The following is a 23443-nucleotide window of genomic DNA, read 5'->3' on the forward strand; positions in this document are numbered from 1 at the left end:
TGATTTGTTAACTAAGCAGTGGGCTTCACAAATGGAGAGAAGTGGTTTCTCACAATAGAGAGTGTTTTGTGTCCTGCACATTTCGATATTAAATACTGTACATGTATTTTGTAAACGAGAGGAGGCTTTTGTTGCTTAATGCAATACCAACCATATTCGATTTTCCATCTCATTTAAAAAGAAAAGAGACTTCTAGGTCTCCACCGAAGAAGCGAAGTTTCGAAGAAGCTTTCTCTTCTGTGGCAGAGGAAAATTCAATAGAACACCACCAGAATTCTGGTCTATATAACATACGGCATGAATACAACTTCAGGTAGCCTATGTGTGTCCGACAAAACTGAAGCTTACGTGTCTTCCACTGAAAGCGTTTTCGATCTCGCCTACATTTTCATAATGCCAAAATGACTAATTCCCAAAAAAAGTGTATTTAGACATTTGAATATGAATATTACTTAAGTTTCACTCTATCGACTAATCATTGTACTCGAAAAAAAGGAAACATGCCAACTCCAGTTAGCTAAGATGTATGGAATAAAACGTTGCTGCATAGGTTTACTGACGACTATTAAAAATAAAGAAGTGTTAGTCAAAAAGTGCGATATACGAGTTATTGCGATATAAAATAAGATTCAAAAGATGCAACTATCCTGGACTACCCTTTCCGTCTCATTCTATAGGAACCAGGCCCACTTCTGTAGCCTACTTGTTCTACATCTTAAAACTTCAATGTCAATGTAAGATGTATACAATAAAATGTTGCGTGGGTTTCCTTCCCACTGCTAAAAATGGGACCTATGAGTTATTACAATATAAAATAAGATTCACAAGATGCAACATCCTAAACAGTCCCTTCAGCCCCATTCTATAGGAACCACGCCCACTTGTATCCACAACTTTAAACTTCGATGTTAACGTAAGATGTATGGAATAAACTGTTGCATGGGTTTCCTGACCGTTGTTAAAATAAAGAAATGTTAGTAAAATGGAATCTATGGGTTAATGCGATATAACAGAAGATTCATTAGGTGCAACATGTTCTATAGTCACTTTCCGTATTATCCTATAGGATAATATGTTGACCAGTTAAAACATGGCGGACATAGGTTCAAAAGTTTCAAAGATGGCGGCAAGATCGCCACTCTATATTCTATTTCTAGATCGTTGCTGCGTAGGGAAGTATGTATGGACTTATCGTACGCCGGGGTACGACTACTCGCAGCCCGACAACAGATTTTGTTAGGTACAGGTTGGAGTGGGACATTGAGTTACAAAAATGTCTTTGAGAAGGCAATTGGGGTGAGAGGAATCTACTCCACATATGATTTGACAAACACTGGCACTGTGACCTGGAGTACAAACTGGAGAGATATTTTCCGAAAAAAAGAAACTATCCAGCTATTGTGAGAGTAATCCTATGCTTCCAATAATCATACTGAACTCAAGAAATGGCAGCAACTAACTCGTGCACTTGCGCTACGCTGAATCTATTAATGTAGTTACATATTTCAATCCATACTTACTTACTTACTTACTTACTTACTTACTTACTTACTTACTTACTTACTTACTTACTTACTGGCTTTTAAGGAACCCGGAGGTTCATTGCCGCCCTCACATAAGCCCGCCATTGGTCCCTATCCTGAGCAAGATTAATCCAGTCTCTATCATCATATCTCACCTCCCTTAAATCCATTTTAATATTATCTTCCCATCTACGTCTCGGCCTCCCTAAAGGTCTTTTTCCCTCCGGCCTCCCAACTAACACTCTATATGCATTTCTGGATTCGCCCATACGTGCTATATGCCCTGCCCATCTCAAGCTTGTCTGGATTTAAATTGTATTCCTAAGCAGAACTACAGGTAAATCATATACAGAATGTCTCACAATTCAACAGAAAAATTGGAGTGATTGTGAAGAGAACTCAAACATTCTGAGATAAGGAACTTCGGATTCAAAATTGCATACAATAGCATGAAACTTGTTGAGAGTTAGCACGTCACTGACTAAAATTCTATCTGACTTAGTGAAAACATATGATCATTTGTCGAGTAAGATCACTGTCACTCTGATTGTCAGGAGATTCATTTTATCGTTCAAATTGGAAGTTCAAACGACAGTTTTGTAGGTACGTAAACGTAAAGGCGAGTAAGCGTCTACACGATTAGCGAATTACTTGCATTTATTGTTAAAAATTACTTGTCTAGACTACTGCAATAATAATGTATGAAGATAAAAATACGTACCTAAATTTCGAAAGAAATAACTGAGGAAAGTAATTAACATACAAATATTGTATGATTCAAAGGAAAATACTGTATTTAGGTTGCAACAGAGGTATGCTATAACGTAGAATAAGTGTACATCTTGATTACGCAACTTCTATAGAGGATTTCACGTTAAGAAAAAAAGCACTGAATATATGGGGCGGTTTCTATCGACTATTTGTAAATGTTTCCTTCAGAATTAATAATTAATTAGTTCCTTTTAATTAATTGAACATAATTTCATTGAGAACTAGAGCGATTTCATGTGCTAAAATATTGTTACACTTCTTAAATTACCAAATATTTAATTTACGAATAACGGGGTAACAACTAAATTCTCTCTTGCCAAACATCTCCACTGTGGACTTCAACAGACAAGTAGGGGCGGTACAGTGGAGGCCAAGATTTCACACTGTTAAAATAAGTATAACATTGTCTGCGATGTTTAGTTATATAATTATGTATACTGCATGTAATATGCTATAATTAGATCTAGAATTTTAGACTAATGCCATTTTTTTTTCTGTAGGAATAAACTAACACTGCTGAAATAGCTTCAAGTTCAAGTTTTACACAAAATGTTAACATTTGGTATGGGCTTTATGCTTTATATGCGTAAAATACCTATTTTTTCCCATTATGAGTTATTTTAAAGTTTTAGAGTAGAAAAATACCTATTTCTGTTAATATGACTGTGTTTTTAATTTTTCGTGTAGCAGTAATAATCTTTATTAAAAATAAATGTGTACAACTATCAGCCATTTGGTATTTGTTTTGGAAGGACTCTCAGAATGAGGGTGTTGAGGTGTATTGAAACAGGAAAACCGCGAGAAAAACTCCACGCGCCCGCTTTGTCCACCACAAATTTCTTCCTGGCTCAGATGGAATCGAACCCGGGTCGCCACGTTGGAAGGCAGGGAGGCTAAAGGCTGGTCCACAATAAATCTGGAACGGAAACTACAACGAGAACAGAAATATTGTTAAAATAAATGTATTCAATATTATTTCCGTTCTCGTTGTCGTTTCTGTTCCCGGTTTATTGCGAACCAGCCTTAACCAGTCCGACACGGGCGAGACGTTTTTAGTGCAGCAATGAAAGAGGATGTTCTGGCTCAAAGACATTGTAATAGTTTGGTTATAAGAATGAAAAAGTTCCCGGAAAGTACGAGTAACACGTTTTTTATAGCACTTGAGCGGACTGTAGGAATACAAAAGAACAGTGTCACGAGGAAAGATAGAACCATTTCATAAGCGCAAAACTAACAAAAGGTAAAGTCTGACAACAGAAAATTTAGGCTTATATTATGATCATTGATCATTATGTCCTGCAGAGCCAATTATGAATAATGTGCAATAAGAAATTAATTAGTTTAATTGTAATATTGAGACATACGTATCGGCAGCGATACAGAGCAATGAGGCCGATGAATTCATTAATAATAAGTTGATTATTCACAATTTAAGACATAATAAAAGTTCTTAACCACAATACTTTTTACTGTCTTTATCACTGTATAGCTTAATATTCACTAATTATTTGCATCGTTATAGTTATTGTAGTTGGAGCGGGTAAAAATATTTAGGTTCCTAAAATCGTATTTCCAGCTGCCTAAAATTGTATTTTTAGGTGCCTAAACTGTATTTTAATGTATATTTTTTTTATTGCTTTGTAATCTAGTTCAGGTATCCAAAAGTTGGTTAATGGCCTAAATGTCCAAAGTTTAATTGTAATGTATATAAAATATAATGACATTGTATGTTTTTTTTTCTGAAATCATTATGCCATTAATAGGTTTTTTCAATCATTTGGACTTGACATGCCTATTTTGTGCGATAAACTGTACATGTTGTGAAGAGAGTGATACAGACATACTATACCTCACTTTTTCTTCTAATGGAGGCACCTTGCGGCAACAGTGTACTAAGCAAGGCCCATAAGATCAATGCTTTTTTCTTAACGAGAAATCCTCTATAATACTATATCACTGACGAAACCAGGGATCCCCAGTTCTATGCACTGGGCGCTGTAACCACTGAACTACGCCGAGTTTCAATCACCAACACCGGATCGAATCTTTCTCCTTTAGTACTTTTTCTTTTGTGGCTTTACTCCATGTTCGACATGTACGATAATATATTGATATCTATATATTAAGTCAATTGTCATTATACAAGGAGTGCATTCATTTGAGTGACTTTGGTGGCCGGGACTCCACAGTATACAGTATAATATGCACTGTTGACGAATAATATAATCTTTATGTAGATTAGGATAAGAAACAGTTTCAGCAATATTTAATAATATGCATTTACAAGTATCAAAAACTTTATTTCTTGAAGATTTTAGTTGTTTACTATTCATAGCAACCAGACAACACATTAGACAATCGAGGATCCAATGCCTTCATTTCATCTTTCGCCTAGCTACGGTCGTGGGGAAAGAGTAAGCCGTACTCTATCTTAAAAATTCGAACTGTTGTCAGTGGCGTGCATAGTCCCGCAGAAAGACGAATTTTACCAAAAGAAAAAATATATTTTTTTTTATTTATTTAATTATTTATTTATTTTATTATTTATTAATTTATTTAATCTGATAGGATTAAGGCCATAAAGCCTTCTCTTCCATCCTGCCAGGTAGCACACACAAATACAAAAAATACAAACACTGACAAAAATAATACAAATTAAATTAAAGCCCTGTAGAGGGTCCACGGAGTCAAAGAACACTATAGAGCTTTCATTAAGCTAATACAAGAAAAAGAGATAGCAATGATGACGGTGATGATGATGGTGATATTATTATTATTATTATTATTATTATTATTATTATTATTATTATAAATACATTACATCATTTTCAAACTACTGTTCAGTGAGTATTACTACTACATTCTCCCGTGTACGATAGGAGGAATGAAGCTTGTGAAGAGAAATCATGCATATACAATATATTCCTTTAATAATGACATCAGTAAACTTATCTTATGTAAAAAATGCATCACAGCTCAATAATTAGGTCTAGACTTTATCTCAAAATGTCTCAGTCCCCTCCATAATCCCTCCAATCTTTTCGGTTGAATTGTGGGACATGTTGTATATTTGATTTACATTTAAAGCAGATGTAAAGTGATCTGAATAATTTGGAATCGAAAAATATTTAAATAAACGTGACCTTGAGGAAGAAGAAATACAGCTCGCTGTCAAATGCCTGAGTATTGTGGGATGGCTTTCAGCAAGCCCGTCACGCGGGCTCTGTGGCGTTAGCTTAGCGTGCCTGCACGTACAGTCGGAGTTTCACCGATACTTCTCAAGGGCTCGCTATTGACATCATCGCCGAGCGAGAAATAGATCACAGCTAGAGATACAAACGTAACGATTTATGACGATATAGATACTTATTATCCTAAAGGCCTACCCCAGTCTGATTGATGATTCCCAAATAACATCACATTCCAGTATTTCTTTCAGAAGTATGAAATTATATTAAAAAACGCAAATTTCGATATTTTCATGCAAATACAGTCAGTTTAAGAGGGCAGTGTTTTATGATAATAAATAAGTGAAAGAATTTTGGATTTGTCCTTTAAATGTACAGAAATTTGATACGAACAAATGTAACATGGTAAAATTCCTTTGCAGAACGAAAAGTTACATTGGTTCGGAACAAATTTCTACACATTTAAAGGGCAAAAGTGAAATTCTCTCTATCATTTATTATCATAATACACTGCTCTCTTAAAGTGACTGAACATATTGGAAATTAAATCAATGGCTTTCTCAAAACATGCTATGAAGTATTTCATATAAAACTATTTTTATCTCGAAAAGGAAGCAAAAACGAGTAAAATTGCATTAATTTTTTTTTTTTGTTTGAAATATTTCAAAGAATAATCTCCTGAAACTTACGGGTCACCCTTCGAATAAAAGTTCAAGAAATAAATTACAGGCGGCTAAATTGATAAAGGAATTATAGAAGTTTTGTGTATTGCGAAGTCCGGGTTCGAGATCCGGTTAGGTCTGGAAATATTCATAGCCTAGTGATACTTGTGCGGTCAAGGTCACAGTTGGGGTTTCCTTTCTTTTATCCCGTTTACCCACAAATATAATTCTGTCCGATCTTCATTCCATCAATACCCCATAGAATTCCCCTATCTCAGGCACAGGCATGGTATGGGAAGTAGGAAGGGCACACAAAAAGTGGGGAACTTGATAACAGGTTTGATAGAAAGAGAGAGAAAATATCACCACAAGCAGTGGTGGGCCGTAACACTGCTCACAACGTTTTGTATTAACACTTCTTTCAAGCATAAATATTTTGGTACATTTATGAAATGTGTGTTATTAAATATAACAGAATAATTATCTGTATGTTTGAATTATTTTAAATTTAAATTTTATTCATACAACATAACACAGTAGAACGTTCAAACTAAACCGTCGATGAAATGTAATAAATTAATTAAAAGTTTTAGCTGCTGCAATGCAATATAATGTACAGGGACATCATTTTATTTTTACTGACATTTTTAATATTAATCTGGCTATACCTTTGGATTAATGATTGAGACCCGGAAACAGTTTGCTACCTCCTTCCACGACTGGAGTTCGATGGTTCTGGCGTAAAATACAAACAAATCACTTCACTAGGTATAAGAGGGAAGAAAAGTAGTTCATCCATTTACGTAAAGTAGGAAATATCGCGATTTTGAGTTTGATAATTTTCATTAGGTTTTGTTTAATCAAAATATAGTACAGTGTTAACAATAAGTGTTTTTACTCACGAACTGAGTTATCCATGCGAACGTATTCATTATGCAATGCATATTATACTGTCTACAGCACATTAGCGTACAATATAGAGAATGAAGTTAAATTGAAAAATAATCATACCTATGGATATTTAAACACATTTTTGAAAATGGTGGCCGTTCATCTCGATACAGGCTTCAGATCTTTTGTGCCTAATTCCAATTACCAGTTTCTTCCTTCATACTTAGTAACTCATGTTGAAATAATTCTGTACCTACTCTATAAAAGAGTACCTTACGTACTGTAAATTCAGTCTTCATTTCTGCCCGACCCGCACAGATAAAATTACTCAGACATGCTATCTACTGTCCGTCCAAGTGGTTATGTCGCAGGATAATAGAAAGGGGGGGGATCACGTGATAGTTAATTACTTAACGAGGCCCTTTTATTTAAGCTATTTTAAACAGTTGCATAATACGTAGACGTCCAATTAATTCCTAACAGAAATTAATGTTTTCAGAAAAGAGCTAAGAGAGCCCAGCCACTAGTCTTTACAGTGGAGCGAGCAGAAGCAGATGGGGGAAATCGGGATGCGACGTAGGCAAACGGACGACAGTACCTGTGCGAAAATATGATTCAATATTGGAAGTTTTCGTCACTGGAAAACGCGAACATATTTCTGACACTTACTATACTCACTAACTCAGTACTGCGGCCTTGGTTCTGTGTGGACGACAGTTGGAACTTCGTTAGTAGAAGGGGTGGGAGTGAAGTACATTAAAAAACTCAGGTACAATAAAAGTTGAAGTAAAAATAAAATGATGTCCCTGTACAATAAAGTGAAAGTAAAACTTCTTGATAACAATTTCTTTATTACATAAATTATTGATCAGTTGCATTTATGAAATTAACTTTTAATTGTAATAATGCACAAACTAGTATTACGAAAAGCAGATTTACATTTGCTCTGAATTATTAGGGCTATTCTTGGGGTGAAATTTGATGTCACAAGTCGCAGAGCTGAATTCAAGTTTATGTTTCTTATGTTTGACCTTACAGAAAATCTCGTGATGTACAGTTCCCCTTAAAAAGAATGAGACGACTCTTGGTCGTCGGAAGTTAAAGTTCTACAGCGCGGTTCACTCGATAACGACGTAGCCAGGAAGACATCTGGTCGTGCATGCATAGGCCTATTTTCATCCTACTCCAAAGTGCACACCAGTGCAAAATGTTATCAGTTGTCTGTGTATTTCTGGTGTAGGTCTCTTTTTGCGTCTTTGATCGTTTAGCTTTAATGAAAGATTGAAATATACCGTGTAACACGAAAGTCACTCGACAAAGTGCAAAATCAATATTAATTTTGAAACGACAAACGTAGACATATGGCAAAGGCAGAAAGGAGCATTGTAAGGACCACGACAAAGACAACAAGGACCTCGACAGGGACAAAGATCAGGTCCATGGTTACATACAAGAAACACGACAAACACCACGACAAGGATTATACCACGACATAGACCACCATAAGGATTAAAAGGACCAGGACCATGAAAAGGACTATTAGAAAGACAACAAGGACCGCGATAAGGACCATAATAATATACTACGACAGGGAACACGACAAACACCACGACAAGGATTACAATAAATACCACGACATGGACCACGATAAGGACTATGACAAAGACAACAAATACTTATTAAGGACCATAGCAAAAGCAGCAAGGAGGACGATAAGGACTATTACAATGCCAACAATGACCACAATAAAGACAACTAGATCACGATAAGAGACATGTCAAAGACAGCAAGGACTACGACAAAATAATAAGGATCACGATAAGGACCATGACAAGGAAAACAAGAACCAATATAAGAAACGCGATATGGATAAAGACAAGGACCACGATAATAGCTAATTACAAATTAGACCACGATAAAGACAAGGTTGATGATAAGAATCAGGACATGAACCACGATAAGGATCAAGGCCATGATAAGGATCATAACAAAGACAACAAATACCACGATAAGGACCATGATAAGAACCAAAACGAAGACAAGGATTATGTTAAACATGACAAAGACAACAGTGACCACGATGAGGACCGTAGCAAAGACAACAAGGATCATTAAAAGATCTACGGCAACGATCACGATAAGGACCATTACATGGACCACAGAATAATCACCATAAGGACTTCGTAAAAGACAAGAACGATGTTAAGACCCATGACAACAACAAAACAAAGACAAGGACCACGATAAGAATAACGACATGGATCGCGACAAACACTACGATAACTATCACATAAAGACCATGACAAACACTACGATAAGGTCTATGCGAAAGGAGAATACGGACCACTATAAGCATCACGATAAGAATAAGGACGAGGACTACGATAAGGATCACGACATGGTCCACGACACGCACCATAAGGTTCAGGATGATAAGAACCATAACATGAACCACTTTAAGGACCGCGACACTGACTACGATAAGGAACACGACAAGCACTACGATAAGGACCAAGACCATGACAAAGACAAGGAGTAAGATAAGGGCCATTACAATGAAAACAAAGATTACGAAAAAAGCAACAATGATCACGATAAAAAAAACATGACAAAAAGAATGAGGATCACGATAAGGACTGTACCAGAGACAACAAGGACTAATGTAAAAAGCGTCACATGAACGAAGACAAGAACCACGATAATAATCGCGACATGGACCACGATAAGAACCATGACAAAAACAAAAAGAACGATAAGGGTCATTAAAATGACAACTAGGACCACGACAAAGACAACAATGTTCACGATAAAAACATATTATGACAAAGGCAACAATTGTCACGGTAAGGAACATGCTAGAGACAACTAGGATTAATATAAGAACGAGAAATGGACAAAGACAGAGACAACTATAAGAATCACTTCATGGACAACGATAAGGACCAAGGCCACTAGGGACCATGACAAAAACAAGTTCGAAAAAGGCCATTACAATGGAAACAAACGCTGTGATAAGAACCCCAACAAAGCAGAGAATAACCACAACAGATACAATAATGGCCACGATAAAGACCATGGCAAAGACATCAAGGACCACTATAAGGACCTCGATAAGAACAAGGACCACGATAAATATCATGACATGGACCATGACATGCACCACGACAATGATCACAATAAGACACCATGGCTTGGACAACAATAATGACCACGACAAGTATTACGACAAAGAAACAACGACCATTATAGGACCACGAAACGGACGAACACAAAGACAAGAATAACAACGACCGCAGTAAGGATCAGGACATGCATCGCGATACGGATAACAATCAGGATTACGACAGGGACATAACAAGGATCATGACAAGCATTACGACAAGCACCAAAGCCACGATTAGAACCATGACAAATACAACAAGGACCACGATTAGGACTACAACAAAGGCAACAAGATGACGATAAGAATCGCGAGAAAAACGACAAGGACTACGTTAATGATGACGACATGAACAACGGAAAGCACCACGACAAGGATTACAATAACAACTACGATATGGTTCACGACTAGGAATACGAAAGAACCACGATAAGTACCATGACAAAGTCAACAACAAGAATTGTTACAAGGACCACAACAAGGACAAGGACCAGAAGAAGGATCACGAAGACAGCTACTTAAGGCCACGATTTCACAACATAGCTCGGGTCACAAAATATCATTGCTTCTATGAATCCGAATGGCAAATGTTTGCTGTGGGATCTAAATTCTGGACTGCTGCTAATGTCACTGTCTAGCTCATACGAGTACAGTAGCGTGTCGGTTTCACTGTATAATTGAAACGTCTTCTTTTTTTTAATGCCTTATAGTATGTAGTACATAAATATTACTGACAACTTAAACATTCAAGATTTTGCAAAAGATACTGCAATTCGTTATTTAACAAATGGATTTAATAATTAGTATTAATATATCTAATTAGTTAATAACTGCAACAGTGCTTTTCATTCAATCATAACATGAATAAAATTGAATGCACATTAAATTAAACATTGTTGCCAAACACGTAGATAAAATAGTTAAAATGAACTGAAGGGGTGAGAATGAAATAGTCCAAAGCCACACTTTTAACAAAAATTGCTTTGTGCGAGTGCATTTCTTACACATATGGGAAAGCTACTAATAAAATATTGTAATAATTAATAAATGGCATAGGTCTAAGGACTCTAAACCTTTGTAAAAGTTTGTCTGTGTGGCTTAGGAATACTTTTTTAATTTCATTCTAATTGTTAGTTTTAAATATAATGTAAATGCATTCATTAGATTAACGTTTATAGTATTATAATTTGTAATTTTGTATTATTTGAGATCATTAACATTTAATGTCAGGACTTTGTAAAACTCTATTTCAACGTTAGTTATTTCAACGTTATTTAGACAAAAAAAAATTGTTGTTTTGACTAAGAATCGAACTCGCACTCTCTACACAACACACAGAAGTCTTAGCGTCTGAGCTATTGAAACGACACGAAAGTTTTCCTTTCTGTGCGGAGTGTCGATCTAGTCATGAAGGTCCAATGTCGATTTACCTACACGATTTATGTATATATTTATCTATTAGTCGACCTGGTTGGCGAGTTGGTATAGCGCTGGCCTTCTATGCCCAAGGTTGCGGGTTCGATCCCGGGCCAGGTCGATGGCATTTAAGTGTGCTTAAATGCGACAGGCTCATGTCAGTAGATTTACTGGCATGTAAAAGAACTCCTGCGGGACAAAATTCCGGCACATCCGGCGACGCTGATATAACCTCTGCAGTTGCGAGCGTCGTTAAATAAAACATAACATTTCAACAGTAATCTCACTAGAGGTTTTGATTTTATCGATTTACTCGCAGATTTATCTAGAGAAAATCAAAACTCGAGTGGCATTTAATTGACTATTACACGATTACAAGAAAGTATATAAAGATTATAAGGAATAAAGTACTCTAATACAATAAAATATTAATTGACTTACTAAAATTCTATTTAACTAATGTTAGCTTCACCAAAGAGTTTGAACGGAGGTTCATTGCCGCCCTCACATAAGCCCGTCATCGGTCTCTATCCTCAGCAACATTAATCCAGTCTCTACCATTATATCTCACCTCCCTCAAATCCATTTTAATGTTATCTTCCCATCTACTTCTCGGCCTCCCCAAAGGTCCTATTCCGGTCTCCCAACTAACACTCTATATGCATTTCTGGATTTGTTCATACGTGCTACATGCCCTGCCTATATCAAACGTCTGGATTTAATGTTCCTAATTATGTCAGGTGAAGAATAATATGCATGCAGTTCTGCGTTATTTAACTTTCTCCATTCTCCTGTAACTTCATCCCTCTTGCACCAAATATTTTCCTAAGCACCTTATTCTCAAACACCCTTAACCTCTGTTCCTCTCTCAAAGCGAGAGTCCAAGATTCACAACCATGCAGAACAACCGGTAATATAACTGGTTTATAAATTCTAACTTGAAGCTTTTTTGAGATCAGACTGGATGATAAAAGCTTCTCAACCTAATAATAATAGGCACTTCCCATATTTATTGTGCCTTCAATTTCCTCCCGAGTATCATTTATATTTGTTACTGTTGTTCCAGGATATTTTAATTTTTCCACCTCTTCAAAGAATAAATTTCCAATTTCTTATCACAAGATAGAGGTACTATTTTAAATTTCGAAGTGGAGGTGAGGAGGTGAAACCTACCGTTTGCAATTAAGTCTGATTTTAAACTTCCCCCTCAATATATAGAGTGTAACAAAAGGGTATGTCACAACTTCAGGGAAACATTCCTCACATGTAGGCTAGAGGATGAAAATATTACATGAATATCGGTCCGGAAACACTTTTTTTTACCTTGTTAGAGTTCTTTTTTCTAAACTCTCGTTACATTGTATGATATGCAATTTATTTTGTTTTTGAACATTGAACACTATAAATGTGGAAAACACAGAAAGAGAATGTATTGTAAATCTCCGCCACCGCTATTTGTACGTAGGTAATTCCTAAAGCCCGGATTTCTAAGCAAAATGCATATTCTTTTCCACACTTTTAAAGATAAGCAGAAAGGTTATACTTCGTAAGACACACCTAGAAAAGCAGTTGTAACTATGTTTGTTAGTGCTTATAAATGATTATTTCGCAGGAAAACGTTTTTGCTTACTTATTTTAAGATTTTTAATTAAAACAGCATATTTTACTCAAAACTGTGATTTTAAAAGTGCATATTTCATTCCTAGCCGTCATTTGTCACTGATTCCCTTTTTTTTTATTGGCTAATAAAAAATTAACTTCAGTCGAATGTGTAAGAAAGCAATGCTAGAGTATGACCCAAGATGTTGTGAAATGCTATGTAGTTCTAAATAGGAGAGAACCTTGGGATTCCCCGCCAAGCTTCTGCGACTAGGCAGTATAAAGACATGGATCTTCTTATTTTCAGCGTGAAGAAAGTGTTTATAAAGTCATCGATTAAAATTAAAAAATTTCGTGAACTCCTTCCAAGTTTGTCTTTACCTGCTCAGCCAGTCTAACTCGATGGGGTACGTGGTTACAGGCTATGTCCTACTACGCGGAACATTTCAGTGAAGTGAAAAATGTTTTGAATTCCCTAAATACAGAAGATGCAGTCAGCATTGCCACAGCCCATGAATGTTTTGCTAAAAACGGCATCCGAGAAAAGATTCAGTACATCCATAACCGTTTCTCCAAAATACCCGAAATTTTAAAGCAGTTGGAACCTCGAAATAATTTTATTCCTTGGGACATTCACTTTCTCTGATAGACGAAATTTCGGTAACATTATCTTCAGAAACACATGGGGCTGCAAAAATTGCGTTCGACAAACTGAGTCGGGTATTACAGAAAAATTCCGGTTACAAAACACTGTGTCAAATTTCTAAAAAGCTTTCCAGTGAAGAAACAGATATTGAAGAGGAATTCACCGAACAAGAACTGTGGTGTTTTTCACATGCGCCTGTGACGTCATGCGACGTCGAAAGAACATTTTCACTGTACAAATCATTCTTCCCTGACAGAAGCAGGAACTTCACAAAGGAAAATCTCAGGATAACCTTCCTTGTTTACTGCAACAGCCTTCAATAAGGCTTTTGTTACGAAACAAATAATTTATCATCATATTTCCGTGTATTCGTTTTTGCTTATTTTGGTGCTTATTTTCACCATTTTTCGTGCTTATTTGCTTACTTATTTTACTGTTTGATTGTGCTTAGAAATCCGGCCTTTAGTAATTACATTCTAACCATAAATACACAAGAGTTTGAGTGTAATCAGATAGTTCTGGTACGGGGTTGTTGTTACACAATAGCTATAATGACAGTTACCACTGACTAGGCCTATTTTGCGTATCATACAATGTAAGCAGAGTTGTAAGAAACGAGATTTAAGAAGGAAATGAAGCGTTTTCGGATCCATGTTCATGTAACATATTTTCATCCTCTACATGTGAGGAATGTTTTGACATAGGCCTACATTTTTGTTACACTCTATATAACTTGACGTGTTTTTTGTTTAATGAAATTTAATTTAAATTGTATAGTTATTTAGACTGGAAAGTTTTTAAATTGAAGCCCTGTATAAGTATTTCAGTCATATATCAGAAAATTATTACAGTAAAAGTGATAGGAAGTACACTGGAAGGAGACAAGATAATTGTGAGGCAGATTACTGAGAGCCGTATTAACGAGAATCTAGTGTAGCCTATTTAAATGCCTGAAGTGTATAACAATTTATGTGAAAACATATGGTAAGTTGTTATGTTTGGAGTATTTAATTTGCATTACAATGCACTGTATCTATTATATCCCATTAATTTCCCAGATTATGCAAATTCTCTTTTTGGATGACTTCCGGTTCCATTTAGTGCGAATAAACGAGACTGTACTGTACTGTACTCTGTAATGAATTCCCTGAAATATTATTCGTTGAAATAAAAATTTCACGGAGAATATTTGTTGTTCAGGTGAGCTGACTGAACTTGAGCCTGAATAGTAGTTGTAGCTTACACAAACACGACGTAACACAATGAAAAGCAGTGACCTAACTTGGCGCTAATATCTGAACCCTTCAACTGCTGGCATTTGTAAACTTACCGATGAACGTATTGGAAGTTTCCATAATGATCAGGAAGCCACTAATCAAATCACTTTGCTATCACTGTTAGTTAGGTATCAGAGCACTTTTTCACATGTATTCCTTTAAAAAAAGGCACAAAAAGATTTACACTTATAATGACACAATCACTACATTCATTCACAAAAGCTCAGGTCAACTGTCGGTATTCATCTTTCACGGTTGTTGCTATCCAGTCTTTGTCCTTTTTTTTTTTTTTTATTATATCGTAACCTGAAATCTGTCAATTCACCAAAGTATGGTCAAATGGTCACATTGTTCGAAATCATCGGAACAATCGAAATTTTCCATGAGAGGTATATCGATGCCATCACTGAAAAGCAACACGGTTAAAACAAAAGACAAGGATACACCCAGTCCCTCTTGAGGGGAAGCATTCATGTATCTCCACTCCCTGCAGAGAATCAAACCCGGATTTGCTGAATATGTAACCACAACAGATGACAATTTAGAAATGATGACCAATCCCCAGCGGATTAGTAAGAACGTGCGCATGACATTGGAGAGCGTCCCTGAGTGTCAAGGACACCGCATACTACTCACCGCTGCAGACATGCTCGCGCCTCGTAGTGCCACTGCGGGAAGCACTCTGATGCTGCTACGCCCGCCGCTGCCGCTTTAGAAAGGCGTTCATGACGTCACTGACCCACATCCCCGCTCGTCTCAGCTGTTGTTTCGTTAATCCTACCTGTCCGTCCTGGGAGCTACCTTCTGACAAACACACCACACAATCCTCGGCAGATCCCGTGACGTTTGTGGCGGTCGAAGAGGCAATCGCTCACCACATTTCCCCTACCATTTACATTTCTCAGTAGCATCTGTGATTTGATAAGTAATAACACCACGGTGACAGGTAGAGAGAAAGTAAACATGCCACACTTGATCAAAACGAAACTGGCTGGTCTTTTGGGGAGTGAACTTTGTCGTCGAAGTTCTGTTCTGGTGAGAGAGCGGTTCACAAGTTTGGCTCCACACAATAATTAATATACAAGACAGACAATCATTGTGGCAACTAGTATCCTGCAATGTTCAAACATGAGAGAGGCAACATTAAAAATTTCATCTTACTTTATATGAAAAACGATTCGCAAGATTTATACTAAAATCCTTCAGCGCTTAAAACATGAGTGGAGGACAGCGAATATTTTTATAACAAGGTGAAACAAAGACTACAGGCCTCCTCCTATAGAGCGAACATCGGCGAATATTGAACTTCGCCATACTCGGCAAACTTGAACTAAACATAGCGCCTGTAATGCACGACGCTATAGTACAGAATTCTTTAGTTGACAGAGAAAGATATATTTCTTACCTCTCACTCACTCAGTGGCTGACCGGACATCTGCGGGGGGGGGGGATGGTGGCAAGAGACAGACACTCTCCATAAAACTATTTGTATGTGCAGTGGCGGATTCTTCTACTTCTACTTCCATGTTGTCATCACCGTCATCGTCATCACTATCAGAATCCAAACTTATTACGAAACGATCCACCGCTTTGTCAATCATTCCATCCCTTTCCCAATAAAAAATCCTCTTCCTTTTTAACATGTTCACACGCATTTTTCCAATTCTCTGGCGTGAACTTGGACAACGCTTCTTCAAATAATTTTATGACTTCACTGGATTTGAAAGATACATTATGTTTAGCGACATCATTTGTCACTTGTGCCCAGATGAACTCAATGACACTAAAATTACAGTGGTATGGTGCAGTCGCACTACGGTACGCCGCTGTGGTTCACTTTGAGCTGAGGTATCCAGTTCGTACCTTACCATTTTCTCCTTTTTAAAATTTTATTATGTCGTACAATACGATTTTTGTCGCCTTTGGGTCGTACTCTATGTTGTTCTGACGTAACCAAGACTGCATGTCTGATTTAGAAGATGCAGAAGTGGGAGCTTTATTTAACTGTACAGAATGGTAAGAGGCGTTACCCATTACTATGATGCTATGTTGTGGAATGTTCGGAAGGAGTTTGTTTTCGAACGAATGTTTGGAATTAACAGCGTTCATTTCCTCATGGGGATCGTTGGCAGATTTTGACTTAAAACTGTGATAGGCTCCTGGTATAAATTCAGAGGAAGATCCAGCATGCACAATAATAAATAGTCCCCCTTTTCCTAAGGGCACGTTCAGAGGAATGTCACCATCGTCACAAACCCAAATTTTTCTCTTCGTGTGATTAATGTCTATCCATGTTTCGTCCAGGTAAACGATAGGGCGGCCGTTATTCTTAAGTCGCGCATCCTCCTTAAGAAATGGAATCGCTTAGCAATTATGTCGGGTTTCGCTAACAGAAGCTTCCGTCCGAAATTATTCTTAGCGTAACGGAAATTAGGTTTTTTTTTAGTAATTCCCATACCGACCATTTGCTGCCAGAAAATAACCCAGACTTATCGAGAGCATCACGAATATCTTCCATACTCGGAATGAAATCAACCTTATACAAGGAATAAATCTGCCTCTTGATGGCGGCCGCAGTGAACGAGTTCATTCATTCATTCATTCATTTATTTTATTCCATAGATCTTACATGAGCAATGAAGCTTTAAGATGTGGAACATGTCAACATTTTACAATATTACAATTACAATTTTTACAAATGTTTATAGTTTTACAATTTAGTAATTTTCTACAATTTTTACAATTTTGTACAATTTTTTTACATTTTTTTACATTTTGGCGAGATGTAGTGAGATGAGATGAGGTCCGAGGATTCGCCAAAATATTACCCGGCATTTGCCTTTTCGGTGGGGGAAACCTCGGAAAAACCCAACCAGGTAATCAAATCAAAGGGGTTGATGCCAAGGACTCGCCATAGACCATCCGGCTTCAGTCCCACGGCTGGGGAAAACCTCCGAAGAAACCAAAGTCCAAAGGGGTATTGTCTGTATTGGTTTTCGTGGCAGTTCTTTGCGGCCACTTTTTGCCCGGAGTTGACACTTTTCATCCTGAGTCATCTGCTTCTCTCTTTTCATTTAGAATACGGTAAACATTGTGTTCAGATACTCCACACGCAGCGGAAGTTCGCTTTGCTACTTCGACTTCGCTTATTGTACGGTTTCCGACTTTCAAGGCATCATACTCCTCTACGAAAAACTTATGTACATTGCACACTATTTCCCTGGCCTCAGACTGCAGTTTCTTTCCTCTTGTTCCTAGACCAAGAACACTAGGACAAGTAGACCTAATATAAAGCACAACACTTCTAACATTTTAATTATAAAATGATTATAGGCACCTTCTCAAACTACACTGAAAAATGTCGTTAACACAATTGTAATGACATCCACCATTGACAACCTTTCCAGATGTGCTGGTGAGGGAGAGGGAGGAAAGAAAGAGGAAGTGCTGTTATACAAGTGTCTGTGTCATAGGATTAGTTCAACTCACCCTCCCTGACCCTTCCCAAGACATCAGGTAGCTCTGCCAACATAGACCTTCCCAAGTATAGTGACCCGAAAGGACTGTTGGGTTCCGCCGACCTGAGCCAGACTGCTGCTTTCAGATGCATAATAAATACGAACCAAGTCATTCAAACCTGATAAGAAGCCTACAGATGTAGACAAACTACTGAAAACTTAATTTGTTGTCTTCTGAAACGTACCGTTAATAAAGACAAACAAAAATATTTCTCGTCAACATAATATCCATTAAATGCCAACAGTTATTATAAATTACTGGCACTTTCCTTTTCATTGTAGTAATATAAATTTAATGCAAACCAATCAAACTTTCAGCTTCATAAATAAAAAGAAATCCGTCCCTCAGAAGTTAAATAGCAAATCAATATTCTGAAGAAGGAAAAACTTTTATACATTTTACAGGTAGTCATGAGGTTTTTAAATGTTGATAAGGAAAAAGTTAAAATGAAATATTTTTCTCTCTTCTCTTCTCTTCTCTTCTCTTCTCTTCTCTTCTCTTCTCTTCTCTTCTCTTCTCTTCTCTTCTCTTCTCTTCTCCTCTCTTCTCTTCTCTTCTCTTCTCTTCTCTTCTCTTCTCTTCTCTTCTCTTCTCTTCTCTTCTCTTCTCTTCTCTTCTCTTCTCTTCTAGTCACAAGTTACGAACTCCCTTCCCTTCCCGTCCCTTCCCTTCCCTTCCCTTCCCTTCCCTTCCCTTCCCTTCCCTTCTCAACTAGTCACAAGTTACGAAATGTTACTATTTTGTTGAGTCAGATACACTTTGCAAGAATATGAAATGTACAATATTGCCTTATTACTTTATTAATTCTGTAGTGCAATAAATCGTAAAACTGTGTTTCTTTAATCAAGAAATATCTGCCGTGTTGGACCATAAAATAAAGATTTTTTTAAGTGACTAAATAGCCAACGAACTTAGGTTTCAAACTAGTACTGTTTCATCTTAACCAGCGCAGACTGGCTTCCGTGAATGCAAGTCACTCTATCTTATAATACGAGCAAACAGGCAGGCTTTCGTGGGTCCCGCCTGGACTGAACCTATAAAACCCGGGCTCAATGGATTCAGGCTAAAAGTTAACTTGCTTTGTAGCGTCACCGGAACCCAAGCCTGACGGCAACCGGGTACGGGCGTGAGTCTTGTCTGATTTGCCGGTCTCTATTAGCTGCATAAGGATGTCAGACACATATCTTGTGAAGTTGCGCACAGTAATGAACTAACGAATATAGGTAATTTTTTTTCTTGTTTTTATATAACTAAACATTCACAAAAATATACTTATAAATCAAACAAATATATTTTTAAGCGCAAATGCTTAACTTATAGTACCGACTAGTATTGTGCAATGTTCAAACATGAGAGAGGAAACCAAGACATTACAAACTTTGTCTTATTCCATATGAAAATCTAATCACAAGATTATGTGCTCAAACCCTTACGTATTTTAAAATAGTCTCCTGCAATATTCGAACATGAGAGAAACCAAGACATTACAAACGTCGTCTTATTTTATGTACAAAACAAATCTTAAGATCTATACTAAACATGAAGGGGTAGGAGTGGAGGACAGCGTATAATTTCACAACAAGCTGGAACAAACACGACAAGCCTTTTTCTGCAGAGCGAACATCGACAAATGTTTAACTTCGTCACACTCGGCTAACTGCAATCGAAATTAGTACCTCTAATGCACGACACTTGAAACTTTCATCATCAATATAGTCACACAAATATTGTTGCACAGATCATATAAGGCCCAAGTTCGAGCGAGTTGTGAGAGATCCGCTCCTTCGGTTCTTATCACGCTCGACAAACTTGAACCGAACATAGAGCTTGAAGTGCACGACACTATTACTAACAGCTGATCAAATAGAATTTAAAATTATTTCATAACACGAGGATAAGTATTGTGTACGCATAGTTGTTGAAGTCGGCAATTTTCTAGACGTATACTTTTCATTGAATTGTTTAAAATGTGGATTCTCAAGTTTATGGAACGGAATATTTGCACACATCAGCATCAGACACAAGTCATAATAAGAAGTGGACTGATCCGAAATCGAATCACTAAACAATTTCAGATGTTCGATGTGTCTTTTAGAGTCACAAAGATTTTATAAATTACGACGCTTCTTAATTTTTATGTCTAACTGACACACTTTATACCTTAATATATTTTCGTCCTTGTCGGAAAATAGTCATCTCCGAAATCTTACCTATATAAGTACAGGCAAAGTTGCAGATTTTATTGGCGGTATTTTAGTACATCTTGACAGTACCTTTACTAGGTCACAAACTGAATCCTGACGGAAGATTTACTTTTTGGGGGGACACTGTGGTGAAATAATTGTGAAAAATTAAGAAAATCCACTTAAAATTGATTGCGACTCTCCATTTAGACTGAGCTCATAAAACTAATTAATTTATATCCCCATGAATATTTTCAAGCTTTTGAGTCAATATGAACTAAAAATTTTGATTACGTTGTCGCAAGGCGTCTTTTTAGTGACATCAATATAAAATATATTTAAAAAATATAATTTTAAAACTATTAGCCCTAATGGTACCAAATTGTTAATTTTGTACAGGTGATAGTATTGTAGGCATGTTTTTGCAGTTTCAAATCCATAAATTTTGGATGAAAATTGTAGAAGTTTTAAAACTCACATGTGTCCCCTTAAACAGAAAATATGCATATTATGTCGAAACAACTATTATAATGTAGTAAACAAAACCCGCATCCATTAAACTTCTTATGACCACAGCTCCCTTCTGAGCAACGTTTTCATTTTACATATGAACCTGAAAATACATCAGTAAAGTAGGCCTAAACATCTAACTTCATTCTCTAGTCCAGGGCTGGGCATGAGAGCGGCTCAGTCTAGTCGGCCAGAACTGCTCTCGCTCCGAAAGTCACTTCAATTCCAAGCCAGAGCAGAACGCTCACGCAGTGGCGGACTCGCATTACAGCTACCTTCCCTGCATTAATGTAACAAGAGCCACGGTTTTTCTAGTCATTCAGTCTGTCAGTACATAATTGTTTATAAGGATATTACATCAATCCATTGTACATTACAGAATTTATAACACTCTTATTAATTTAATGAAATAAACTTCGCTCTATGCATACACACAAATCATTACGCTTATTTACATAACCCATACGCACATACCGCAACCTCCTCACCACGGTTCTACGAGACAGGCATATGGCTTCCACTTCCCCTACTTGCTGTGGACAGAGTTCATCTGCCAATATAATTAAACATCGCTTGATGAATTGACTTTCGTTGAACGTTTTCAATTCCTTTGCAATTTCGTGGCAAATTTTGTAGCTAATTCTCATGGCCGATTCACTAAGTGCATTATTGTCATCCTGTTAATATATAATATAATATGATATGATATGATATGATATGATATGATATGATATGATATGATATGATATGATATGATATGATATGATATAAAATAATGTGATGCGATATATGATATGATATATAACATAATATAATATAATATGATGCGATGCGATATATGATATAATATATGATATGATATGATATGATATAATATAAAATAATGTGATGCGATGCGATATATGATATGATATGATATATGATATGATATGATATGATATGATATGATATGATATGATATGATATGATATGATATGATATGATATGATATGACATGACATGACATGACATGACATGACATGACATGATATGATATGATATGATATGATATGATATGATATGATATGATATGATATGATGATATGATGTGATGTGATATGATATGATATGATATGATATGATATGATATGATATGATATGATATGATATGATATGATATGATATGATATGATATGATATGATATGATATATGACAATAAATTAATACAACTTAAAGAAAATGTTTCTCAGGTACGTTATATTAGAGTATTTATTCGATATTTATATTGCATTATAAGTTATTATAGTACATTTAGTAATATATAATTTTAAATTATACAAATATTATGATATATCATAGTATAGTATATTACAGTTCATGATATATAATGTTATATATTATATATCATAATACTTGTATAATTTAAAATTATATATTACTAAGTGTATAATAACTTATAATGCAATGCAAATATCTAATAGATACTCTAATATAATGTACCTGAGAAACATTTTCTTTAAGTTGTATTAATTTATGGCGTTCATTATCAACATATTTGTCGTATTCAGTAGCATGTTGTAAAGAATAATGTCGTTGGATATTGAACCTCTTAATCAGTTGGAGTGTTTTATGACAAATTAAACACTTTGCTAATCCACTGCTCTCTACGAAAAATAACTACTCCTCCCATGATACATTAAAAGCATTGGGAGTAGCGGGACGCTTTAGTCTATGAGCGGAAGTTCCGTCTTCAAAGTTCGCCTTCACATTGCAGAGTCACCACTGCACCGACACTGAATGACGTACAGTATACATACGTCACACCGCTCGCGAGACAAGCTCTTTAAAGCACACAGCGCTCATTTCTCAGAATCACGTAATGTGCCCAGCCCTGCTCTAGTCAGTGTCCTTAAACCTGTAGCCGCCTCTGCGCAATATTTTTGTATCCAAATTTCGTTCCCTAATAATGTGAGAGAATATGAAAGGTTTTGTCCGCCTATAATATACAGATGTATTCTTTTTCAGTTGGTTATTTAATGACGCTATATCAACTACTAGGTTATTTAGTGTCGATTTTATTGGTGATAGCGAGATGGTATTTGGGGAGATAAGGCCCAG

The 23443-nt window shown here is 36.4% G+C and overlaps 1 protein-coding gene across 4 annotated transcripts in view; it reads right to left on the reverse strand.

Annotated features, from left to right (window-relative positions):
- The window catches only part of LOC138699385 (uncharacterized), a 206452-nt gene extending 190613 nt beyond the window's left edge, over positions 1–15839 (reverse strand). Inside the window, exon 1 of one of the 4 annotated variants that reach the window (XM_069825236.1) lies at positions 15770–15839. The gene's annotated coding sequence lies outside the window, so the exon portion shown is untranslated. Of the gene's footprint in view, positions 1–15186; positions 15678–15769 lie in introns of those variants that run through there. The other 3 variants (XM_069825264.1, XM_069825227.1, XM_069825246.1) reach the window with 3 other exon arrangements.
- Positions 15840–23443: the final 7604 nt, after the last annotated feature.

The sequence above is a fragment of the Periplaneta americana genome, chromosome 1 (genome assembly GCF_040183065.1).
Source record: "Periplaneta americana isolate PAMFEO1 chromosome 1, P.americana_PAMFEO1_priV1, whole genome shotgun sequence".
Classification (NCBI taxonomy): domain Eukaryota; kingdom Metazoa; phylum Arthropoda; class Insecta; order Blattodea; family Blattidae; genus Periplaneta; species Periplaneta americana.